Below are 22,600 nucleotides of genomic sequence, written 5' to 3' on the forward strand. Positions count from 1 at the left end.
GGTCCTGAGATTGAGCCCCGAGTTGGGCTTTGTGCTCAGCCAGGAATCTGTTGGAGATTCTCTCTCTCTCCTTGTGCCTCTGCTCCTCCCTCAAATAAATAAATAAATAAATAAATAAATAAATAAATAAATAAATAAATCTTTAAAAAAAAAAAGCCTCTAAAGATCTCAAAGGATTTCCGCCTCTGGGGCAGATCTCAGTTGTACCCATCTCACCTGGATTCCAACTTTTCCTAAGCCAGATGCATCTGCTGGTCTTCCAGGTATAGGGGAATGTTCTACACTCTGCCTCCCTAGTGGATTCCCTTATTCTGGCCCATCCTCAACTATCTTGTCTTATCTCTACTCATGCTTTAGTTTGAAAATTAGATAGTATTAGAGGAAAAAAAAAAAAACATGCCACAAACCATACTATTTTTCTCTGTGTATTTTCAGTACCGTGCTTATTTCTACATTGTTAGCTTGTTAGGATCAGCCCCTGGGGATGGAGTTCGTGTTTTGCATTTGTACTAAAAGCCAGTTGTAGGGGAGTAACTAATGAGAACAATTCTCTGCTGGGGCCTGTGTTGTCTAGAGGGTTTGGAAGGAGAATTGGAGCATTCGTGTGCACATTTTCTACATGGGGAGGGAAAACTTCTCCTAATATGACACCTTTTCTCAAAGCATAAGACTTATGTAGCTCCAAAGGATAGTAATCAATGGAAAGTCTGTGGAGTCACTTCCCCATCAGACCAAAGACTCACCAGATCATCTATTTTGTCTCTTCATTTCAGAATCCTGGACACAAAAGTAGAACACAGGCATTCACAGATTCACAGAACACAATAGGGGGAAGGGAGTTGCCTCTGTTTTAGTCTCATCAGGGCCACTGGCCAGATGTTGTTGTTCTTTTTGACATTATAGTTTGCTGGTTCTAGATACAGGGGAATTTCTAATTCCTAAAGAGCACAGACATTGCCTCCAGGTCAGAAAACACTTGAATTTCTGATCAACTGTAGTTCTGGCACTTTCTGATGCATATCCTCCAGGGAATCAAACTTACTTTTGAGAACACTCAGTCTACTTACAAAGGAATGGGGAAAGTAGTTGGGGGAAACAAGTACTTGCCACGTACCTTACATGTGCCAAGTACTGTCTTAATGGCTTAATATAAATTATCTCACGTATAATATGTTTAACAACTCAGAAAGAAATGTACGTTGTTACCCTTACTTTACAGTGAGGGTGGCCTATAGCTGTCAAGGGTGAAGGCTAGGATTTAAACCAAGATCTGAATGATCCAACATTCACCTACCAGTATTTAGGCTTTGAGCTTGCCAATGTCTTGATCCCTATTATGAATTCAGGGTTTCTGATCTGAACCTGGAGGGCACTGGTACTTCTGATAAGGAAATACAGTGTCTAGTATCTGATGCATAGATCTCATGAATGACTTCCCAGTCCAACCTGAGATTGGTAAATATGGAGAAAACTATAGGCCAGTAAAAGACTGACCAGACAAAACAGGGCAGCTTGAGCAGAAAACCTTAGTTCTTGAGAAAAGGGTTGTCACCCATCTCATTTGACTTTCAGGTGTTCACTGTGCGAACATCTGCCTTAGCATTTTGCCCTGGTTCCTGGTTCTGCAAGCCAGCTAAGTCACCCATTGAGTAGCATAAGCTGTGGGACATGTCTTTCCACTCCTGTCCTAAGCTGGCTTCAGTGAGACCTTGGCTTATTATGTACCTGACTTAGGTTTGTCTTTGCTTCCTCATTTACCAATGATGAACATGAACAAAAGACCATTAAAGTGTCTGGTTCCAGGCCAGTTATTCTGACAGGCTGATATGTAGTATGCAGAGAGGGCAATTTCCCCAAAACAAACTTGGCTGATGGCAATATCAGCCATTTGAGGATTTTAAGGTCAAGAAACTATAATTATGGAGAAAGAACATTGGACTTAGGAAATATGGAAATAACTCCTCATTCCACTAGTTGGTAGTTCTGTCATCTTTGGCAAGTCACTTTAGAACCCTTATTTCTTGATAGAAACAAGAAATGAGGATAAGAATATGCCAAATACAGTGTGTATCTGTGACCTTTATAAACTATAAATCTTGATAAAACTCTACAATAATATTTGCAGAACCACTAGGTGTGGGTAACCCAGTTGATGGCAATCCCAAGAGCCTGGGGTTAGAATGTCTTTTCCACCACTCTAGTGTGGGGAGTCAGAGCTTGGGAACTATAAAAGAGTATGCCAAAGATGAAATCAGAAGAGCATCTCTAAAATAGAGTCATGCCTTAGGAGTGCGAGCTGCCCCATGACCTGAGTGTGCATTCAAATCTGGAAAACCCAAGGCAATGAAAACTAAGCACAAGAGATTGCCATGCTAATATAGACAGAAACCTGGATGACCTAGAGAAGCAATTGGAGTTTTGTGTTTTTCGTAGAGTACCACATGTATATGCCTGACTCATCTGAAGGGCAAATGCTGAAAGCCATATGTGGATTGTTGCTCTGTTATAATGAAAAACTAAACCCTAATCCTTATGAAGCCAGAAGGTGTAGGTTAACATCCAAGGTTACATGAAGAACAGGGAAAAGATGATCAGTCAGTGGCAAGTTTAAGTATCAGACACAGTTCTGGGTGCCATACGGATACAAAAGAGTATAACAAAAGCCTGTTGTTTCAGAAAAGTTAAAATTTATTAGAGGAATATGACAAGTATACAAATCGTTACCGTGTGAAATGGATAACAAATGTCAGAGAAAAGATATAAAGCATTGCAAGGGATAAGTTGAGAAAGTCACTTTGCTGGGTTGGAGACTGATCAAGAAACTGTCCCTAAAAGAAATGATATCTGAAACAGGCTGGATTTGGCCAGATGGAGCTGAGAGAGAGGAGTCAAGAACAGAATTCTTGACTCTGAAGCATTGAAAGATAGTTGGAGAGCAGGAGACCAACCTGAGAGGAGACTTATACATGCCTTAAATTTTACCTGGTTTCACTTTATTATGTTAAAGGGACAAGCGTTTCCTAAGAATGGAACTCTAGAGGAAAATTTCATAAGTGCCAGGATAGCTTTTGGAATGCAGTGGTGCTAAGTAAGTTTTCGGGATTTCAGCCTAAAAGTCAGTGGCTCAGCCCAGGATGTCCAGGTGACTATAACTGACCCAGAGGCTGCACTGAGGCTTATGCAGGCACACAGAGATGCTCTTCATGGATTCCCTTCCTCATCTTTAACTGGTATGCTCCCTTAGGTACCAAAAGGGGTGGGAAATAGGTTCAAAGGCATTTATTCCAGGAAAAAGAAGCTCTGCCTGTGTGCCAGACATTTGACATTGGTATGCAAGGGGTTTTGTGGAGCGTGTTGTGGTAGTAAATAACCACAGGGCTCATTTGTATCCATTACAGCTTTAACCTGATGGGGAGCCTGAGGTGACCTCCCTTTGTGCATCTCTCTTGCTGCTGTGTGAGCAATGTAGAATAGGGAGTCTGGGCCCCATATCTCAGCGCCAAGCTCAGCCCTGAGTTATGCTAATTACCATCCCAGAGCCAGTTAAGAAAAACACATATTGTCAAGCTGGGGCTTTGAGAGAGAAAACAATGAATATTTCTTTGCCTGTCTCCTCTTGTTTGCCCCAACTAATTGGTCCATTTCTCTGCTACAATCACTGGGAAGATAGATCCCCCCCACCCGACCCCAGTTTGTAAAATAAACCGAAATCTATTTCTCTTGTGTTCATTAGAGCCAGCTCCTTACTAATTGTGCTTATAAATGAGTAGAGAGTTGAAACATTACATTGGGGAAGTTTTTTGTGTGTTTTCTTGTTTGTGTGTTTGTTTGTTTCGTTTCCATGGAACTTTGTAGAAGACTTTTTTCTGCCCCTTTTCTTTCCCTTAAAAAATGAAGTGCTATTCAGAACCTTTCACATTTCAAGTAAAAGACTTTTAAAATGAAAGGAAAAAATATTTCAAACCTTGGCATTTAGCGTCCATATGGTCTCTATTCAGAGTGAACAATTAACGCAGAACTGGCAACGGTGCTAGGGAGACAGATGTGCATAGCTTCCAAGAAGGCTGATAGATTTCTGGTGGCAGCTCTAACATTTAAGACCTTGAGTGCATTATTCCAGAAAAGTGACATATGAGCTGTAGGTAAGAGTCAAAGGCGCTCCTTGGGTGTTCTCTAATATTAATGCAGGTAGAAATCCACACAGTTCATACAGATAAGCAGGTAACATGTAAATTGTATGTATCACATACACTGGCCTTTTTGAGTAATAATCAGTGCAACAGGTTATATTTTTATGTCATCTGACAGTAATGATATTCACTCCAATTTCACGCTAACCCGTTCACATGAACACATAAAGTGGAAGTACCAAAGGCTAGCCTAAACAGTACCAAAGGCTAGCCTAAACAGCTAGCCTGGAAATTAAACCCTATCTAAGCTGGCATGGAAGGCTCCTGCAGTGGCTCCACCAACAATCAATTAACATGAGGTATTGGCCAATCACATGGTCAAGAGCACAGCCTTAAGAAAGAGAAATTCAAGGTAATATTATCTTTATCACAAAACAAGTATGAGAGCTTTCTATTTTCCAGGCATTGCCTGAGGTACTGATGTTAGTGTAATAGTCAATAGCCACTCTAAGTTCCCTAAGTAGAGTCTAGAAATATGTAGTCATTCTGCAGTGTGGTAAACTCTCTGATGTTCAGAAGCACCATATAAGGGGACCAGAGGTTAAGGCAGTCTGGGCATTGAAGAAGGATTGTAATGGAGATTTGGATAGAATTGAACTCTAAATATGAGAGGTAGTGGCCAAGAATGGAGAGGGGACTGTGCCCTTTGAGGTCTACCTCTTCTGTTGCCCCAGATTATTGAGTAATGACCATACCTCCTCCTTCGTATGACAAGGAATCCATTACAAACATAGACTGAGAGTTAGGTTTTCCCACAGTGATGTGTGTCTCCACAGACTATTCTTGCATCTGTGAAAGAGAAACTGAGGACTTGGGTTTATTTCTTCTCAGTTATATGGCAAAGTGCTCAATGATACCCTCAATAGGGTAAAGCAATCTATGAGTACAGCCAGCTAATGCAATACTCCCTGTTAAAGTATCTTTCATTGGTTTGTTGTGAAGGTTTGGCTGCAGTGAGTGAGGTTATGATCATATGGAAATGAGCCCTACTGTTTAATGGTGTCCTCTTCCTGAGTGGACAGAGCTCACAATCCTGTTTGAAACATTCTTTGTTGAGAATCTGGGATTCTCTTTTGGTTCTGCTTTACCCCTGTTCCCTTCTCGTTCAGAATGCCTTCAGATTTTGTTCTATCTCCTTTTGATCTGAAGCCTTGTCTAGACTTTGCTACCAAGTGTTTCCAAGGGTTCATACCAGCTTTTACCCTTAGATGATGTCCCTACTTCTCCTTTAGTCCATGGCCCACTGATTCAGTAAGGAATCACTACTCTATCTATCACATGTCCCACTTGGGTCAGTGCCATGGACCCCTCAATTATTTTTCCTTGGCTGTCCAAACAAATTACCACAAACTTAGCAGCTTAAGAATAATACCCATCTATTATCTCACAGTCCCATCTGTTAGGAGATAGGAACAGCTCTCATTGGGCTAAAGTTACAGTGTTAAAGGAGGCTGTGTTCTTCAGTGAGGGTCTGGGGATGAATATACTTCTTAACACAACCAGGTCCTTGGCCATATTCAGTTCCATGTGGTTGTAGGATTAAGTTTGGCATCAGAGGTAAGAAGTAATTCTCAGGCTCTAGAGACTGCCCAATTTCCTAGTTTATGGCCCTCTTTGCCTTCCAAGCTAGCAGTGGACAGTTAACATAAGAAGGATAAGAAGGATGTTTCAAATTTCTCTGACATCACTGTCTTTTTTGTCTTGTCACTATTCTGTTTGCAGCCAAAGAAGGTACTTTGTTTTTAAGGGCCTATGTTGTTAGACTGAACCCACCTAGATAATCCAGGATAGTGTCCTTAGTTTTTTTTAAAGATTATTTATTTATTTATTTATTTATTTATTTATTTATTTATTTATTTATTATTTGAGAGAAAGAAAGGAGAGACAGGGAGAGAGAATCCAAGCAGATCCCCCACTAGGTGTGGGGCCCAGTGCAGGGCTTGATCTCACAATCCATGAGATCATGACCTGAGCTGAAATCAAGGGTCACTTAACCAACTGAGCCACTCGTGTGCCCTTTAATTATTTTAAGTAATATCTACACTCAACATGGGGCTCAAACTCACAACCCTGAGATCAAGAGTCTCATGCACTACTGAGCCAGGCAGGTGTCCCATCTTTATTTTAAGGTCAACAACCTTGAAATCTCTTTTACCTTATAGAGCAACCTATTACAAGATCATGTCATTAGGGAATGGATATCCTTAGGCATTATTATATTTAGCACAGACCCCATCTATATGGAAGTCTAGAAAGGTAGAACATCTTACACTTTATATCCTAGTGAACTTTCTAATAGAGAAAGACAAAATGCATACAATATTTTCTCTAGTAATAGTTCAAGTTTGCAACATGCTTTCCCAATTCATTATGAAGTTAAGCAAGATATGCTTGAAAAGTAGCTTGCTTGGAGCTTGGCTTAGTCATCCTTAGAATATATTAATTTCCTTCCCCCATTCTTGCATTTGAATTCCCAGGGATAGCATCATGGTGTAACTTTGGAACTATAAAATGGATCCTACAAGCTACACTCACAAATCAGTTTAAAGATTATCATAGTTTGGAGCATACAGAAGTCTAGCCAATTTAAGCTGAGCATCAAGATTCTTTCAATCTTAATAAATTGTTGGGCCAAGAGTATCCCATCCAAGTCCTGAAAATCTATATATTCGTTTGGAACATAGAATATATGGGATGTATATTGTGACTCTATGGCCTGAGAAGGCAAAGAAGATCCAAGGTAAGTGGCCTCCTGGCAAAGACATCACTTTGCCCTTATGTTCCCTAGTGATCAGATTCACAGGAGGAGTTTCTGCACCCTTTCCCCATCCTCATCCCAGGACCCCCAGTGAAGCCTAAAATAGCCCCTTCTCTCATTCCTTTTTTCTTTTTTTTTTTCTTGCCTATCTAGACAATTAATTCCAATCTGACTTTAAGACATGCACACACACATACACACACATACACACACACAATCTTTCCTCTAGTCAATTCCACAATTATCACTTTTTCTATACAAAGTCCTTTCCTGTAAATGATACTATTCATGCTGATACCAAATTATAGGTACAGAGTCCATGTCCAGTTTATCTCCCTTCTCCATTAGCCAGCTAAGAACCTAGTACACATTATCTGTTCAATGAATTTCAGATGAATGAGAGAGATGGCATACATTACTTGTGAAATTTCATGCATATAAGATTATAGCCTAATAAATGTACTGTAAATAAATGAATGTAAAGAGTAATTATTTCTATTTTTTTATATTTTAAACAGCTTTGGTGGATCCAACAGCAAGCTCATGTGCTACCTACCATTCATTCTTTTCTTCATCTGTATGATATCATTCCTGATACACATCCCAGAGTCATTCCGAGAACAGCCCTCAATGCTGCTCTCCAATCAAACTAAATTGGCAAATGCAATAAAACCTAATTGCCAACTCTTAATAGTTTAATACCTTAAGACAACCCCAAGTAAGGTGTCAAAATAAATGAGTTACAGTTAAGAAGAGCCCAAGAAGATATAACTACAAATGTAAAATAGTATCCTGAATGAGATCCTAGAACAGAAAAAAACAAAACCAAAACCAAAAAGACATTAGATAAAAAGTAAGGAAATCTAAATAAAGCATAGACTTCAGTTAATAATATCATATCATTACTGGTGTATTAATTGTAATGAATATATCATGCAAATATAAGATATATTAATAAGAGAAACTGAATGTGGGTAATGGGAACTACTATCTTTGCAATAATATTGCAAGTCTAAAACCATTCTAAAATAAAAAGTTTATGTAAAAAGTTTGAAAGGAAAGAAAATATTTCTAAAAAAGGAAAATAATGAGTAGGCATGGATCTAGAAGCCTTAAGTCGATACTGCCACCATGGTATAAAAAAATGAATTTTTTTACCAATGGCTTTCATTTTGGTATTTATGTATGAGTTGGTTTAACCTACTTTTCCTGAACTTAAAAACAATGGATAAGACAAACTTGAAAATTGATTTTTAAAAAATATTTATTTATTTGAGAAAGAGAGAGAGAAAGAGAGAATGAGCTCACAACCCATGAGATCATGACCTGAGCTGAAACCAATATTTAGACGCTTAACTGCCTGAGCCACAGGTGTCCCTGAAAATTGATTTTTAAAAGGAAATTTATTCAAGATGAGAGAAAGATTTAAGTAGTGGTAATCTGTAAAGAAAGTTGCATGATGAAAAAAAATCTATTTTTATGGGCTGTTTCCATTTCCTTATGTTTTGCTTGAGGAAAACGTGTGCACTCACCATTAGTCAGTGGCTAATACTACAATGGATAAAGTGTGGAACTGCATGATTACATTCTTTCACTTAGTTATTCTTCCAGTGATACCCAAATACCCATTACGTGCATACCAGGTGTCCCTGTTATTGAAGGATCTTGTCTTTTAATTGGGCACAACTATTCACTTGGCCAAAGCTAAATGAATTTTAGACATGCAGAAAGGAATAAGCAAGCTCAAACCACTCAGAGACAAAAAAAATTATGAAAACTTCAAATTCATTTTTAAAAATGAGCTACAAATGAAGAATAAAAGTTATTAATTTTATAATTTAAGTTCAAAGGTCTGTATTTACCAAGAATGACATATATAAAAAAGACACAGCAAGAAGGCTTCACCTTATTCATTAGCAACACTACAGATAGTGCTCCTTCATTATATGATCAGTATCTTTATCTGAACATGGAGGTTCTCCATCAGTCATTCTAAAGGCCCAAGGGTGTAAATTGCACACAGACTCATGGCAGGCCTCTTCATAGGGAGATGCTGTAAAGTTTTGGTGAAGAGCCAAAACTTTGAGAAAAGCCTGTTTCTGCATTAGTCAGGGTCTTAACGGGAAATGCTGAGGGTTCATAAGGAAAGTGCTTCCCTTTAGCTCCTGACGTACAAGAAGCTTGGATGAGTCACAGAAACTTTTGATAAGCATCTGGCCATCTGGGTTCAGGTCCAAGCCATACTTCTGAAGTTCCTGAGATGAATCCATCCATGCTCATTATATTGAAAACAAGTATGGATAAAAGGCACATACCAAATTGTTGTAAGAAAATGTCTTGGCACCTATTGTCCATCATTAAAAAATAAGTGGGAAGTTCCTCTCTTTGGACAAGTGTGGACAGTGCATTTGGTCCATCCATCAAGTTCAAGCCAGGAATCTAAAGTGGTCCTTGTTCTTTCTATTTCAGAAAGAAAAAATAAGCCAAAAAAATTATAGGCCAGGCACCTGTCCTTTGACAACTGGATTTGAAAGTAGCTCTCTCTTCTTTACAGTGTGTCTACAAGAAAAAGGATGCATAGGATTGAACCTGACTTTCACCTTCTCTCTCACCTATGAGAGAGGATCGCCTTGCCTTGTTAGCATCATTAAACCATAGCCACAAATCCTTTTCCTGATGTCCTGAAACTATCTATTCATATCCAAGGAGACAACAATTGCAGTATTTTGCTAGTAGTCACAAGCAGGGATTTGGCATTCCCCTAGGCAAACAGGACAGGGAAAGGGGGTTGGCCTCTAGCCTACCAATATACGAATAAATATCACTACATGGGGGTAGAGACTTCCTCTGGAGCTGATTACTAATTCATCTAAAAGTGACTGCCATTGTCACCCAGAAAGAAAATGAAGTTCTTTTCTTCCATTTTCCTTCAGACATGATCCATATTTGACATCTGTGATCTCCTGTGTTTTAATTTTTATAAGCTCCTTGGTGCTGGCAGAAATGTTAATCCTCTAAAAAGAAAACTTCAGCCTTCTTATTCTTCCCAGGCACCTTAGTGAATAGTAATAAAACATCTTCTGAACACAGACACTCCTGTTTTTTTGCACAGTCCCAATATCCCCCGCCTTGATATTTACCTCCAGTGTCATAGTGTACTCCAGGATGGGAAGGGAAAGGCGGTGGATGAGGAATAGGAAAAAAGAAGGAGAGGAGAAAAAGGTGGGGGAGATCAATATTCTGTGTGTTTCCACTGAGGAAAGAAGAGATAAGATGGTAAGCAAAAAAACATCTAAGATAGAATGTCATATATTTATACTTCTGTGAGAGGCTCTGGGGATACAGAAATGAATCAAATATTATCAATATCTTCCAGGAATTCACAGTCTAATGGAACGAAAAAATATGCAAACCAATGATCTCAACTCACTTCTGTAAGTGCTATGAGATGCCAGAGAAAGGTCTTAGCTTTTCCTGGAGGGTCTCAGGATAGATAGATTTCCTGGCAGAGCTGATGCCTAAACGAGATATCAAAAGTTGGCCAGGTGAGGCAGAGGAGAAGGGTATGAGAAAGACTTGCAAAAACAAAGAAAAATGTTTTTCAAAGTATAAAGAATTGGAGGAAGGGGAGAAAGGTCGCTCAATTAGACCAACCGACATAGACCCCAATTTTGTGTTAGAGAAGTTTCAATGAAAAACAACTGGATCAAATTATCTGCTTCATGGCACTGTGGAAAGGAGACGATAGGGAGGCAGACCTATGCCAGGATAAAGCAGAAAGGTGTGTGGGCTTGCACTGGGAGATTAAGCAACCTCCTAACTTGTGATATTAAGAGTGCTCTTCCCCTCTTCCACACAGTCGGTTTCAGTCTTGATACTGACATTCCTGCTTATAGTATTTCCCATAATTTTCTGGAAAGTTTGCTGAAGATTATGATTCTTGGACCCTACTTAATTAGAATGAAGTCTCCAGGAATATGAATTTTTTTTAAAATGCTCCCAAGATAATCCCATGCCCGTAAATATCCAAGAACCACCACCTACAATACTATTTAAGTCATTGCATCGAGAAATTAATATTTTATTTGGAAGACATATTGAATCCAAAGCCTCAGTTTGATTGGTTTCAGATGCCTAGAAATCAGGTGGAGCACCTTTAACTGTGCTGGGATAGGAGGCTGAGAGCAGCCAGGAGAAATCCAAAGACCATGTGTTGCAATGGGTGCAGTGTGAATGGGCTTGGGTCTACAGAGCAGCTAGTGTGCTGTAAAAGAGTAGAAGGATAGCAGGAGATCAATGAAGGAAAAGGAGAGGTCAAAAGAGGACATGATTCAAAGGTATAATCATCTTATGAGATGTAACAATTTGTAATATATTTCTTATCCATTATACCTCCCGGCACCACTAACCCAACAACATAGCCATTACTACCCACATTTTACACAGGAGGATAGGAAGAATCAGGCATTCTAAATGATATATCCTTGTCTTCATCCCTCCAGGAAAGCAATTACTAGAGTTTCAGAATACAGAAGAAAATCCATAATTTTTTCTACAAATCCCATCCATTTTCCATAACATCAATGGCCAATTTTCAACGGCCAATTTTCATATATATATATATATATATATATATATATATATATATATATGAACTAGCTCTAACCATCTCTAACCATCTCAATTTGAGGATGTTGGCTGTTTGCATATTTCCATGATAATGATAATAATAATGATGATCATCACTATTATGGTAATAGCTACCATTTATTGAGTGTTAAAATTACTAGACCCAGTACAAGATATTTTAAAATACACAATCTAATTTAATTGTCACAACAACCTTGTGTCATAGGTCATTTTATTTGTATCTTAAAAATGAAGAAACAGATGCTCAGAGAAATGAAGAAAGAGACTCTCAGAGAAGCCAAGAGACTTGCCTCAGATTCACAGATGCTGAAAAAAGAGAGCTGTCACTGGAACATAGGTCTTCCTGATTTGAAAGCCTGTGTCCATAAACATGATGCCATTTTCCCTTTCCTTAGTTAGCTTCACTTCTGGGAAATCATGTCAAAGACTAGGTTAGGTTCAGGGAAACAGATATTTTTTCCCAGTTTCAGCTGTAAAATATGAAATATGTTGTTAATGAGAAGGGAGCAGCATAAGATAGAGAGTGGGAATAAATTACAGGCTGGTGGCTGCCTGAAATAGTGTTACAAATGAAGATATGTTCCTACCAATGCATGAATTTTATGAAGCCTAGCAATTTAGGATGGAGACAACCTTCCCATTGGCTGGAGGTGGCTCTGAGGGAAGGGAAGAGCAAAGTAGTAAATCCTCCAGGAGGCTAGCTGCCCTGTGTGAGAGCTCACCACAGGCGGCCATATTTGTGTTCACATGTCATGAACAGGGGCCTTTTTTAAAAAGCTGATTGCCTAGGGTGATCAGGCACTGACAGTGGCTTGGGAGGGTGACAGCTATGCCTATCGGCTCTGGGCTAGCCCACCATTCTTGATTGCTGCATGGAGTAGATTTGATGATCAAAGTAATGCTGGTGAGAACACAAGTCAACATCCATGCCACTTGTTCATTCTGACTTTATCAGAAGAGCGATTAGGGGAGCAGCTCTGACTAGGGCTGTGGCGTGGGGTCAAGAGGGTCAGACACGAGGCTAGATGAGAGATGAAGTTAATTAGATAATCTGTGCACCACAAGAAGACCACTAGTTGCTTTCTCTGAGACTGGACCAATGTTTTTTTTTTTTTTTTTTTTTTTCAATCTTGACTTGGGGGCCCTAACACATCCTTCTGATAAGCTGGTTTATTTCTGTTATCTCTACTAGTGCCTCCATTTAATAGTTGAGTAGTTTTTCTTTTTATTCTTGTAATCATGACTAACCACAGACTGGTAGAACTGCAGATGATTCTTAGTTCAGCTAGTCTAATAACTTTTTTCCTCTTTTCCTCCCTCCCTCCTTCCCTCCCTTCCTCCCTCCCTCCCTTCCTTCCTTCCTTCCTTCCTTCCTTCCTTCCTTCCTTCCTTCCTTCCTTTTTTTCTTCCTTTCTCTTTCTCTCTCTCTGTTTCTTTCTTTCCTTCTGTGGACAGAAAGGAAACAGAACTTATAGGTACCAATCTACTAGCAGTAGAGTGAGGATTAAAATGCAAATTCCCTGCCTCACGGTCTTTAGCACTGTAGGCAATTCAGTTCATTATTCCTCTTGTGGGTGCCAAAATCTATTTATTAGCAGATCCCAGTGACTTTTGAGTGTGACGTTCATGTTAGTGACAGACATGAAGCCATCACTGCAATCTGCAACCCAGGAAGAGTGGCAATGTGGCCTAGGGGATTCAGAGCCTCTATTCAACAGAGCCACAAGCACTCCTGCTTGAGCTGTTGTTGTTGTTTTACAACCAACATTAATACTCTTGGGGAATATTCGGTTGCCTGGAAACAGAAGCCCATCACTGAATTCATTAATATTTAGCCAGTATGCTTTTATGAGCTTCATTATATGATTTTTCTCCTTTGATCCTAATTAACAGGTAAATACCATCAAATGAAACATTCTCAGGGATTTATGGAGCTGAGTTTGAATTTCCAATTTTCTCTTTCCATTCCCAGTTTCCCTGTTTTTAGGTTGATATTTTTTCCTGCATTCTTATTTTTATTAAGAAACCAGATGACATAAGATATGTTCATTGAGAAAGAAAAGAAGTTCAGGTCAATATCGTTCAATTTGAGGTGGAAATGAAGGGTAAAATCCACCTATTTAAGAAAGATTTACATTTTATTCAACTCTATAGAAGCAGACCTAAAATTCTGTCCAGAGATGAAGCTAGATTGTATGATTTTGAATTAAACTCATGAACAGCACAAATGTGTTTTCAAATAGCTGGTTAAGGTAAAAGATGTATCAGGTGAAAACATGTAGCTAGAAAAGTGCTAACAATTCTTAGAAAACTGCTTTCAAAGGTTTACCGTTGAAGCTCTTTCTTCAAACTTTGGCTAAAAGTCATTCTTCACATTGTGCATCAAATTCTATCTCCCCCCAAAATATGTTGAATCCCAACCTCTGTTCCTATGAATGTGACTTTATCTGGAAATACGGTCTTTGCAGAGGTAGTCAAGATGAGATCCTCAATCTAACAGGACTAGCATCCTTCTAAGAAAGGACAAGACACATAAAGATTGAGGCACAAGGGAAAATGCCATGTGACAAAGAGGTAAGGTTGGGAGTGAGGGAATGATGCATTTACAAGCCAAGGAATGGTGACAATACCAGTAACTAAGAGAGAGGCACTGAACAGATTCTCCTGTATTGCATTCAGAGAAAGTTTGGCCCTGCCAGCATCCTGATTTCTGATTTGTAACCACCAGAACTGTAGAAGAATAAATGTCTGTATTTTGTTTGTTTTGTTTTGTTTGTTTGTTTGTTTTGATGTTTGTGGTAAACTACCATGGCAGCCCTAGGAAACCAATACAGATATATAATCACCTGTTTCAAGTGGGCTAAATTTGCTTTATTGATAAATACTGAAATTACCAAATCTTATGGAAGAATTTTAACAATGGGATCTATAACTAAACGTTCCGTTCAAATGCACAAAATAGAAGTATTGCCAGCTCTAAACAGACTTTTTCTAATAAATTTGATTAATTGAGGCTATACTAAATCTGTATCTTAGAAAGACTTAGTTTTTGTAAATATAATCCATAAAAAATAAAATAAATTGAAAATAAAGTATTTGGCAAAAATATGTCATATTAGATTTTTCATTGCTTTCTTTAAGATTTTTGATTGGAGACATGAATCATTAATTCACTCATTTATTTAATAATCCATTCATAAGTCATTCTTTAAGAATTTATTTATAATGTTTTATAGATGTTTTTTGTTCTTCTCATTTGTTCTCTCAACTGATTCACAAACCAGAATTATCAATATTTGACAGATATCCACAGCATCAAGATAGTCACATAATAGAGACTCAAGAGACATCATGTCAGTTACCAGAAACTTCTCTTTAGTTTTTAAACAAAATACCCTACTTATCCAGCTAATGTATTTCTATTACTGTCATATTAAATGGAGTATACCAGTTTCCTGAAAGGAAGAACTCTTGAGATAAAAATAAAAAGTCTTCACAACTTACAGGTAGTCTTATTTACTGAACTTGAAATGTAGAGCTACGAGAGTGCTCTATCACCTTTCCTGGAACACCTGGCTTTACACTTACTGATGTCGGAGATGAAATATTGCATGGATTAAGACAAAGGCTTGAATTCCTCATTCAAAATAAGCAGAAACTTTGTAAGAATGGGTCCTATAAATTGTTGGGCAAATATTTTCAAGTTAAAGAAATTTAAAGTTAAATTTTAAAGTAGAAGGCTTAAAGAAATCATTTATCTTTCTAAAAAAATAGATGAAAGTCAGACATCAGATGGTTAAGGTAAAAGATTATTGTCACCAATGTAAGGCAATAATAGAAGTGTAAGTAAGAAGTTATGTTATTAATAAAATTGCTAAGAATTCATCACAAAGAGATAATCATATATAGCAAGAGATGATATATGTACATATATATACAATGCTTCTCAAATACTTCTCAATAAATAACCACAAATGGAGGGACAAACTTGCCAGGTTTTGAGGACATAATCTGAAGCAATTGCTCCAAATGCATAATTTCTTCACCTTTTAATGCCAGTATTAATGAAAACACATTCTTTGTATGACATGCCAGTGATTATAAAAATATCCACTCTCATTTCCAGCCATGCAGCAGAGTCAATTATGGAGCAGCTTATGTGAAGTGGACATTACTACTAGCACTACCCCTACCTGGGTCTCCTCACTTTTGTGGGAAGTGAGAAGGTTATATTTTCACTTCTTAGCCTGCTGCAGTGGTCAAGACCAAGTGAAGTATATCACTCTTGAGTCAGGTAATGAAAATCCCCTTCATAATCTTCCAACCATTTTTTCCCCCTTGGATTGCGGGGGTGGAAGTGGTGTATTCAGGTGATGAAGCCGCATGAACAGATTGGACCACTATGTCATTGAGCAGGAGGCCCTGGACAGGGCCCATCCTAGAGCAGACTGGACATTTCAGAAATAGACTATGTAATAAACCACCAAGATTGTGAGTTTATTTGCCATCACACCATAAGTCCAGGCTAACCTAACCAAGAAAACAGTCTATGTCTATCATTGGCTTCATTAGTCTCCTGACACACAGAAGACTAGTGGGAATGGGAGTCCTTTAATCATGTAGTTGGTTTCCTGAATATCCCAATTTATTAGGGCTCTATCAATATTCCATTTCATTTAACTCTGGTATATTTCAGAATGACCACCTTGTACTTCTACACTTTTTAATCTTTTGAGGGAATAATTTCCCCATATAAGCCATTCTCAATAAAGGAAGGACTGGTGTTTTCTTTTACTACAAAGTAGAACTAGTAATTGGGCAAAACCACAATCCTGTGGACTAAAACAAGAGTTTCAATTAAATGGTTAGGGTTGTGTTCGGTTGTCATTGTGCCAAGTATTTGCCTCTTTTCTTTCAGACACCCACCCCACACCCCAGCCCCATTATCTGCACTGTGCCACTGGGTGTTAGCAAGTAATTACTTTGTAGTCTCCTGATCTATATGGCTTTCTGTTGAGTTCTACCAAAGGGACACAGGGTTGGGGAATCAGAAGTCAAGGAAAAGAGAGATACTTCCTGCTTCTGGATCTGGCACTGTGGCAGTTGAGGTAGAGAAAACAGAAATAGAGTGATTTCAGACTCCAACATCCCAGGGAGGGGCTGCATGTTTCACCTATTCCAGCCCTTGTGAGTAGAAGTGACAACAACGGTACAATTAGCAATGCATCCAGAGGTACAGTACCTTCCCATGTTCTCTCCAGAACATTAGCAGCTCTTAATCTTTAAATATTACTTCTTTTCATTTTACTCCTACAGTCTTCTGCCTATCCCCTTTTCACTCTTACGTGGCTTTCTACCCCACAGCAGCCAACTTTCTGAATTAAATCCTGTGTATTTGAAATCCCTAGGATGGTTGACAAGACCTCGAGGTTGTAATTACTTTAAAATTCTATTTGTATACTGAGTAAAGGAAAACCATTTTGATAGCCACATTTGAATCATGCTATAAAAATCAAAAAAGTCTATATTCTAATGTTAGCTGAGACACACAACTATTCAGGGTCATTTGGTCTCACTAGCCTTTTCTGTAAAATGAATATAATATTGTCATACTATTAAAGTGTATTCATTATAATGTATTAGCTATTAATATTAAGTACTAAGTGAGATTAATAATGATTGTTAACATCTCTCAGGTCTTTGCAGTGTCAGTCATGGGCTCGTGCTTCTTCTTGGGACTGCTATGAAGTGGGTTTCATTGTTATACACATTTCATAGATAAAGAAACTTGACTTAAAGAGGATAAAAATTTGCTCTAGTCAATGATTTAGTATGTTTGAAGCCAACACCCTCAACTTTGCATTCTGCATCTGATCCCCAAGTCAGCAACTTAATCACCATGAGACAACACCATCCTTATCGTATCAGAACTGCCAAATACCGTGCCTGCCACATGATAGTCATATACTAAATGGCAGACACTATTACTTACCATTAATAACACAGAGGTCACTTGGGCTGAAGGCAACTGACCATGCTCAACCAAGAATATCAGAGCTTAGATTAGGATGCCACCTTTGACTTGGCCTCCTGTTTCACCTCACATGGGGCCAACATGGCAGGTTCAATGTAATCTGGCAATGGTGTTGAGTCATAATGCCTGTACCCCAGGGGGAGCCAGAAGGGATTCACATTTCCTCTGTCCACATACTACAAATACAGAGGGACACAGAAGTTGAGCTGCTTGCTGATGTTAGACAATATGTCCACTTCTCCCTCATACTGTGAGCCAAGTTCATCAGTTGGAATAATGATTAAAATAACCAAATTTCTGAGCTGAATTAGCAAGATGACCTCATCCAGCAAAATAACGATGACTTTTAAAAGCAAAGTATCACTTTTTTAAACATTTCTCCTCAGATCATCTTAAATGACCTCCTCTCTGAGTCTTGCCTGAAAACTCTGCCTCTTTTTGTGTTTCGCCTTGAAGCACTTTGTGGTATGATGGATGGAGCATGCCATATAAAAATAAATTGGATAGTATTCCCTCCTATTATCTACGATTCCTTGATCATCCAACAGAGTTTTTAATAAACATTTGAATTATTTACAGTAATCTACAAAGGCATTTTAATAGTGCATGTGGTAGACGGAAGAGAGTGAAAAATGTCTTTGTTTTACTGTGATGGAGCCAATGAACCATGACACAAATGATCGCTTGCCTTATTTGTAATTATTCATGGTAAAGATCTTCATTCAGTGGCAGACATTTTCTGGCTCTGGGTCCTAGTGATTATGAGACCATGAGAATTATTTGCCACAGTCTCACTCGAGGACAAACTGAATTGCACGCAAAGTTTGGGATGGACTTCTGTGAAGCAAATGCAGAAACTGGCAAACATTATTCCCTATCAGATCACTTTTAGCCTAGTCCCAGAGTAATAAGCTTTTAGCTTCTACCTTTCCAACCCATAAAAACATTACAATGTGGTCATTCTGCCTGCATAATTGATATTTGTGTTCAATTATTTTGAAAAAAAATTAGCCAGCTGCTTTGCACCCTATTATATAGTCTTACACCTGCCGATGGAGCCTAGTGTGGGTTAAGTCAATGGAGATGATCTGATGAGACCCGGTGCCTTTAAGCTAACTCAAACTGGACACTGACATGTAAATATTCCACGCTTGGCTAGCATCTATAGTTTCATTTACTTTGTTCTCCAGATAGCTTCCATGCTAGTCCATCTACTTCCTAGATTTTGACTTTACCTTCTGTTCTAAGCTGTGTCTACTCTCTGGAGTTTTCTTATAATGGATCACCTTCCTTTATTCAGGTTGATTTCCTCTATTCTCTAAGAATTTGGAGACCATCTTTCGCCTATCGACCCTTGTGCTAAATAAAGCCTCTAGTGATAGCCTCTTGGGATAAAATGGCCAGCAGCACCTTGGGAAAGGAAATTTAAAAAGCCAAAAAATCAGTGGCTCTCTACTGTGGGGCATCTGAGCATCACCAGAGACTTGTAAGCAAACCATGCTCAGGTTCATGCCCAGACTAAAGGAATGAGAATTTTTGGAGTTGAAGTCTAGGCACTGTGTTGCTTGGAGTTTCAGGATGACCTTAAAATTCGACTGGGGCTGAAAACTGAAGATTCAGATAATCTGAGATGTCACTTCCAATTAAGAAAAAAGAAAATACTAATCAGTTGTAGTTGATCTATATCTACACAGATTGAATCAATTGAAAATTGGTAATCAGACAAAAATTGTTGGTTGCATTGCCCATGCCCAAGTCTTTTCAGAAGCCAGCCCTAAACCTGGTAAATTTTAGTTATATGAGCCAATATATCTTCTTTTTGCTTAAGCCAGCTCAGTTAGGGTTTCCACCCCCTAAAAGTTGTCCTTGTGAACAGGAAGGCAAAGAAGGGGATGTGTGGTTGTAAGAGGGAAAGTGAGTGTATATGTTCATGTGTGTTAGTAAGTATGTGAGGGAGTGTGTGGGAGATAGATTATCTAAATAAAGAAAACATTATAACACCATTGAGATGAAAGGGGGGGCATTGAAACCATTGTCTGAGGTGTTTTAACTTACAATAGCTGAGTCTTTCATTAAATTGCTATATTTTATGACCAAATAAATAAAACAGAGCATTTGTTTTATCATCATGTGGGTACTACGTATGTGGCAGGGGTGGGAGCAAAGGTGGGGGAGAGAGACAGAGACCGAGTAGGCAGGATTTGCAACAAAGTTTCTTTATCACAAATTTTTTTCTCTCAAAGGACATTTTACCCCAGGGAGCCTGTTGTGATGGAATGACACATTTGAAATGCAAGGTTCACTACATTCAAACGTGCCATGAGAGGGTTCCCCTGGAGATGAACAAAGGAGAGGTACAGAAGGAAGCTTATAGGAGGAGTGACAGCCATGACCATGATCATAGACTATGAGTACTTATTTAAGGGGTACTGAAGAGCCAAACATATGGAAATAAGGTCAGGAAGAGACCTGTACCTCATGAATGGCAAGATCACAGGCACACACAATGAAGGGACTCTGGGAATCAGAATGAAACCTGGAAGACTTGGGTCTTCCCATTTGAACTTGGGTTTTGAAACTTTGAACTCCAGTTGACAATGTTGTTGCATAGCCTCTACAATTAGGAAAACTACAATGAGAAAGGAATCACAAGATCCTGACGGATATTTTTAGTACGTTTCTTTGTTTTCATCAGTGTTTAAAATTTTTATTTATAACTAATGTGTTTTTATGTGAGGAAAGTTAATCTACCTCCAACTGCAAATAGTACCCCCTGCATTTCCCGCATATTTTCAAGTAAAATAGCATGACATGTGTCACTGAAGCAGCATGAGAACAAGCATGTGACTATAAAGAAATAAATTTCATTTTAATTAAAAAATGATCCAGAGCCCTATTGTGTGGATTGAACTTGAAATAAAACCTGAAACAGGGGATCCCTGGGTGGCTCAGTGGTTTGGCGCCTGCCTTTGGCCCAGGGCGTGATCCTGGAGACCTGGGATCAAGTCCCACATAAGGCTCCCTGCATGAAGCCTGCTTCTCCCTCTGCCTGTGTCTCTGCCTCTCTCTCTCTCTCTCATTCTGTCTCTCATGAATAAATAAATAAAATCTTAAAAAAATACCTGAAACACATAATACATCCTTCAACAAAGATTTATTGGATTTATCCCAGTCTTTTTACATATATGATTTAATTTGATCATTACAACAAGCCAATGAGATGTACAGATAAGGATAACTGAAGGTATTATGTTGTTCTGAATATAAAACCCATGTGTTTTCAATTATTTTAAATTTTCATGAGCACCTATGATGTGCTAAGTACATTATACATGCTTTATTAATTAATTATGTAAAATTCCCTATTAAGATTACCATTTTATTGCAGAAAGAAATGAAGCTCAGACAAAATAAAGAAGTTCACAGTTACAGAACAGCTACTTAAATCCAAATCTGTCTGACTCCCATTCTTTTTTTCTCACTGGATGGCAAATGGAAGTGAGAATCAGCATAGGGAAAGAGGCAAAGGAAGATGAAAGAGATAAGATGCATATTTAAAATTAGAAGTTGTAGAGGCACCTGGGTGGCTCAATTGGTTAAGCATCTGCTTTTAGCTCAGGTCATGACCCTGGGGTCCTGGGATTGAACCCCAAGTCCATCTGGCTCTCTGCTCAACATGAAGTCTGCTTCCCCCTCTCCTGCTCCTCCTCCTCTCCCCACTGTTCATGCTCTTTATTTATTTACTAGAAAGAGAGAGAGAGAATGAAAGCCTTCAAAAAATAGAAGTTATACATTTATATCTATATCACACACTTCCAAGTAATACCCCTGGATGACTTTCTGCAACCAGGTGTAGCTCTTATTTTGAACTACAACTTAATGGTCACTCTAGGAAGTTTATAAAATATTCAGTCTACAGCAAGTGAAATGAAAAGCAAGTAGAAAAATAAGAAAATAATGCAAAATATTACAAACAAGATGAGTAAGACTATAAGTGCTTTTCCCTCTTTTATTTTATCTGTATATTCTCATTATTTGGTTGAAATTAGGGAGCATACGTGGCTTTGAGATAAAAAGAAAAATGTTGCTTAAAAGAATAAGGGAAAGATGCAAATCAATCTTACTCCTTTGCGTTCATATTTTGGTGCTGACTATGTTTAGCCATGTCTGGCTTGACAACCCTTATTCATCAGGTTTGGGTCTGGGGGAGGAAACACTAACCCTCCAGCAAAATTATCTTTCAGAACATAATTGTGTGTTATCAGCGAGTATCCTAAGGGAGATGATGGTAATTCCCCAAAATAGAGTTTTGCACATGACTTGGGCAAAACAGCATTATTTTTGGAAGTACATGTCCTCCCGAGGGGGCTATTTTGAAGGGGATAAGATTATCTTAGAGCTCTCAGTTTGTTAAACATCTGCCATAGTATATTACAGACTCACCCAGTTGTCTACTGAACCAAAGGGAAGAGAGAGACAGAGTTTAAAAAGCAAACAAAAACGTTGATGGATTGGAACTTGCAAGCTTAGAGAAATAGCTTTCTTCTCTTAAGCACTAGAGCTCTATACTCATCTGGTTTTCAACCCACTTCACTAGTCACTCCCTCTGGATCTCCGTTGATGTCTCCTCCTTTTCTCCCAGGGATGAATACTTGAGCTCTTCTGTATATTTAATCACTCCTTACATGACATCATTTAATATGTGTCTTTAAATTCTATCTCTATGCTGACAGCTACTAGATTTATAGTTCAGCTTAGATAACTCCCCTGATGTCCTGCTACCTACTTAATATATCCATGTGAATAACTAATACATATTTGAAACTTATCATGCCTAAAATCACATTTTGAATCTTCCCTCCAACCTAACCATCCTCTATGTTGTTTTTCTTTTTTTTCCAACTTATTTAAGGGCAACTCTGTACTTCTATTTGCTCAGGCACAAATCTTTGCAGTCATCTTTAATTC

The 22,600-nt window shown here is 38.5% G+C and overlaps 1 long non-coding RNA gene across 3 annotated transcripts in view; it reads left to right on the forward strand.

Annotated features, from left to right (window-relative positions):
• Window positions 1-22,600, forward strand: part of LOC140617575 (uncharacterized) — a 79,224-nt gene that overhangs the window by 48,673 nt on the left and 7,951 nt on the right. Inside the window, exons 5-6 of one of the 3 annotated variants that reach the window (XR_012017778.1) lie at window positions 15,725-15,892; window positions 19,876-20,453. This is a non-coding gene — a long non-coding RNA (uncharacterized lncRNA). Of the gene's footprint in view, window positions 1-6,667; window positions 6,931-7,466; window positions 7,782-15,724; window positions 15,893-19,875; window positions 20,454-22,600 lie in introns of those variants that run through there. The other 2 variants (XR_012017776.1, XR_012017777.1) reach the window with 2 other exon arrangements.

This window comes from Canis lupus, chromosome 2 (genome assembly GCF_048164855.1).
Source record: "Canis lupus baileyi chromosome 2, mCanLup2.hap1, whole genome shotgun sequence".
NCBI lineage: Eukaryota > Metazoa > Chordata > Mammalia > Carnivora > Canidae > Canis > Canis lupus.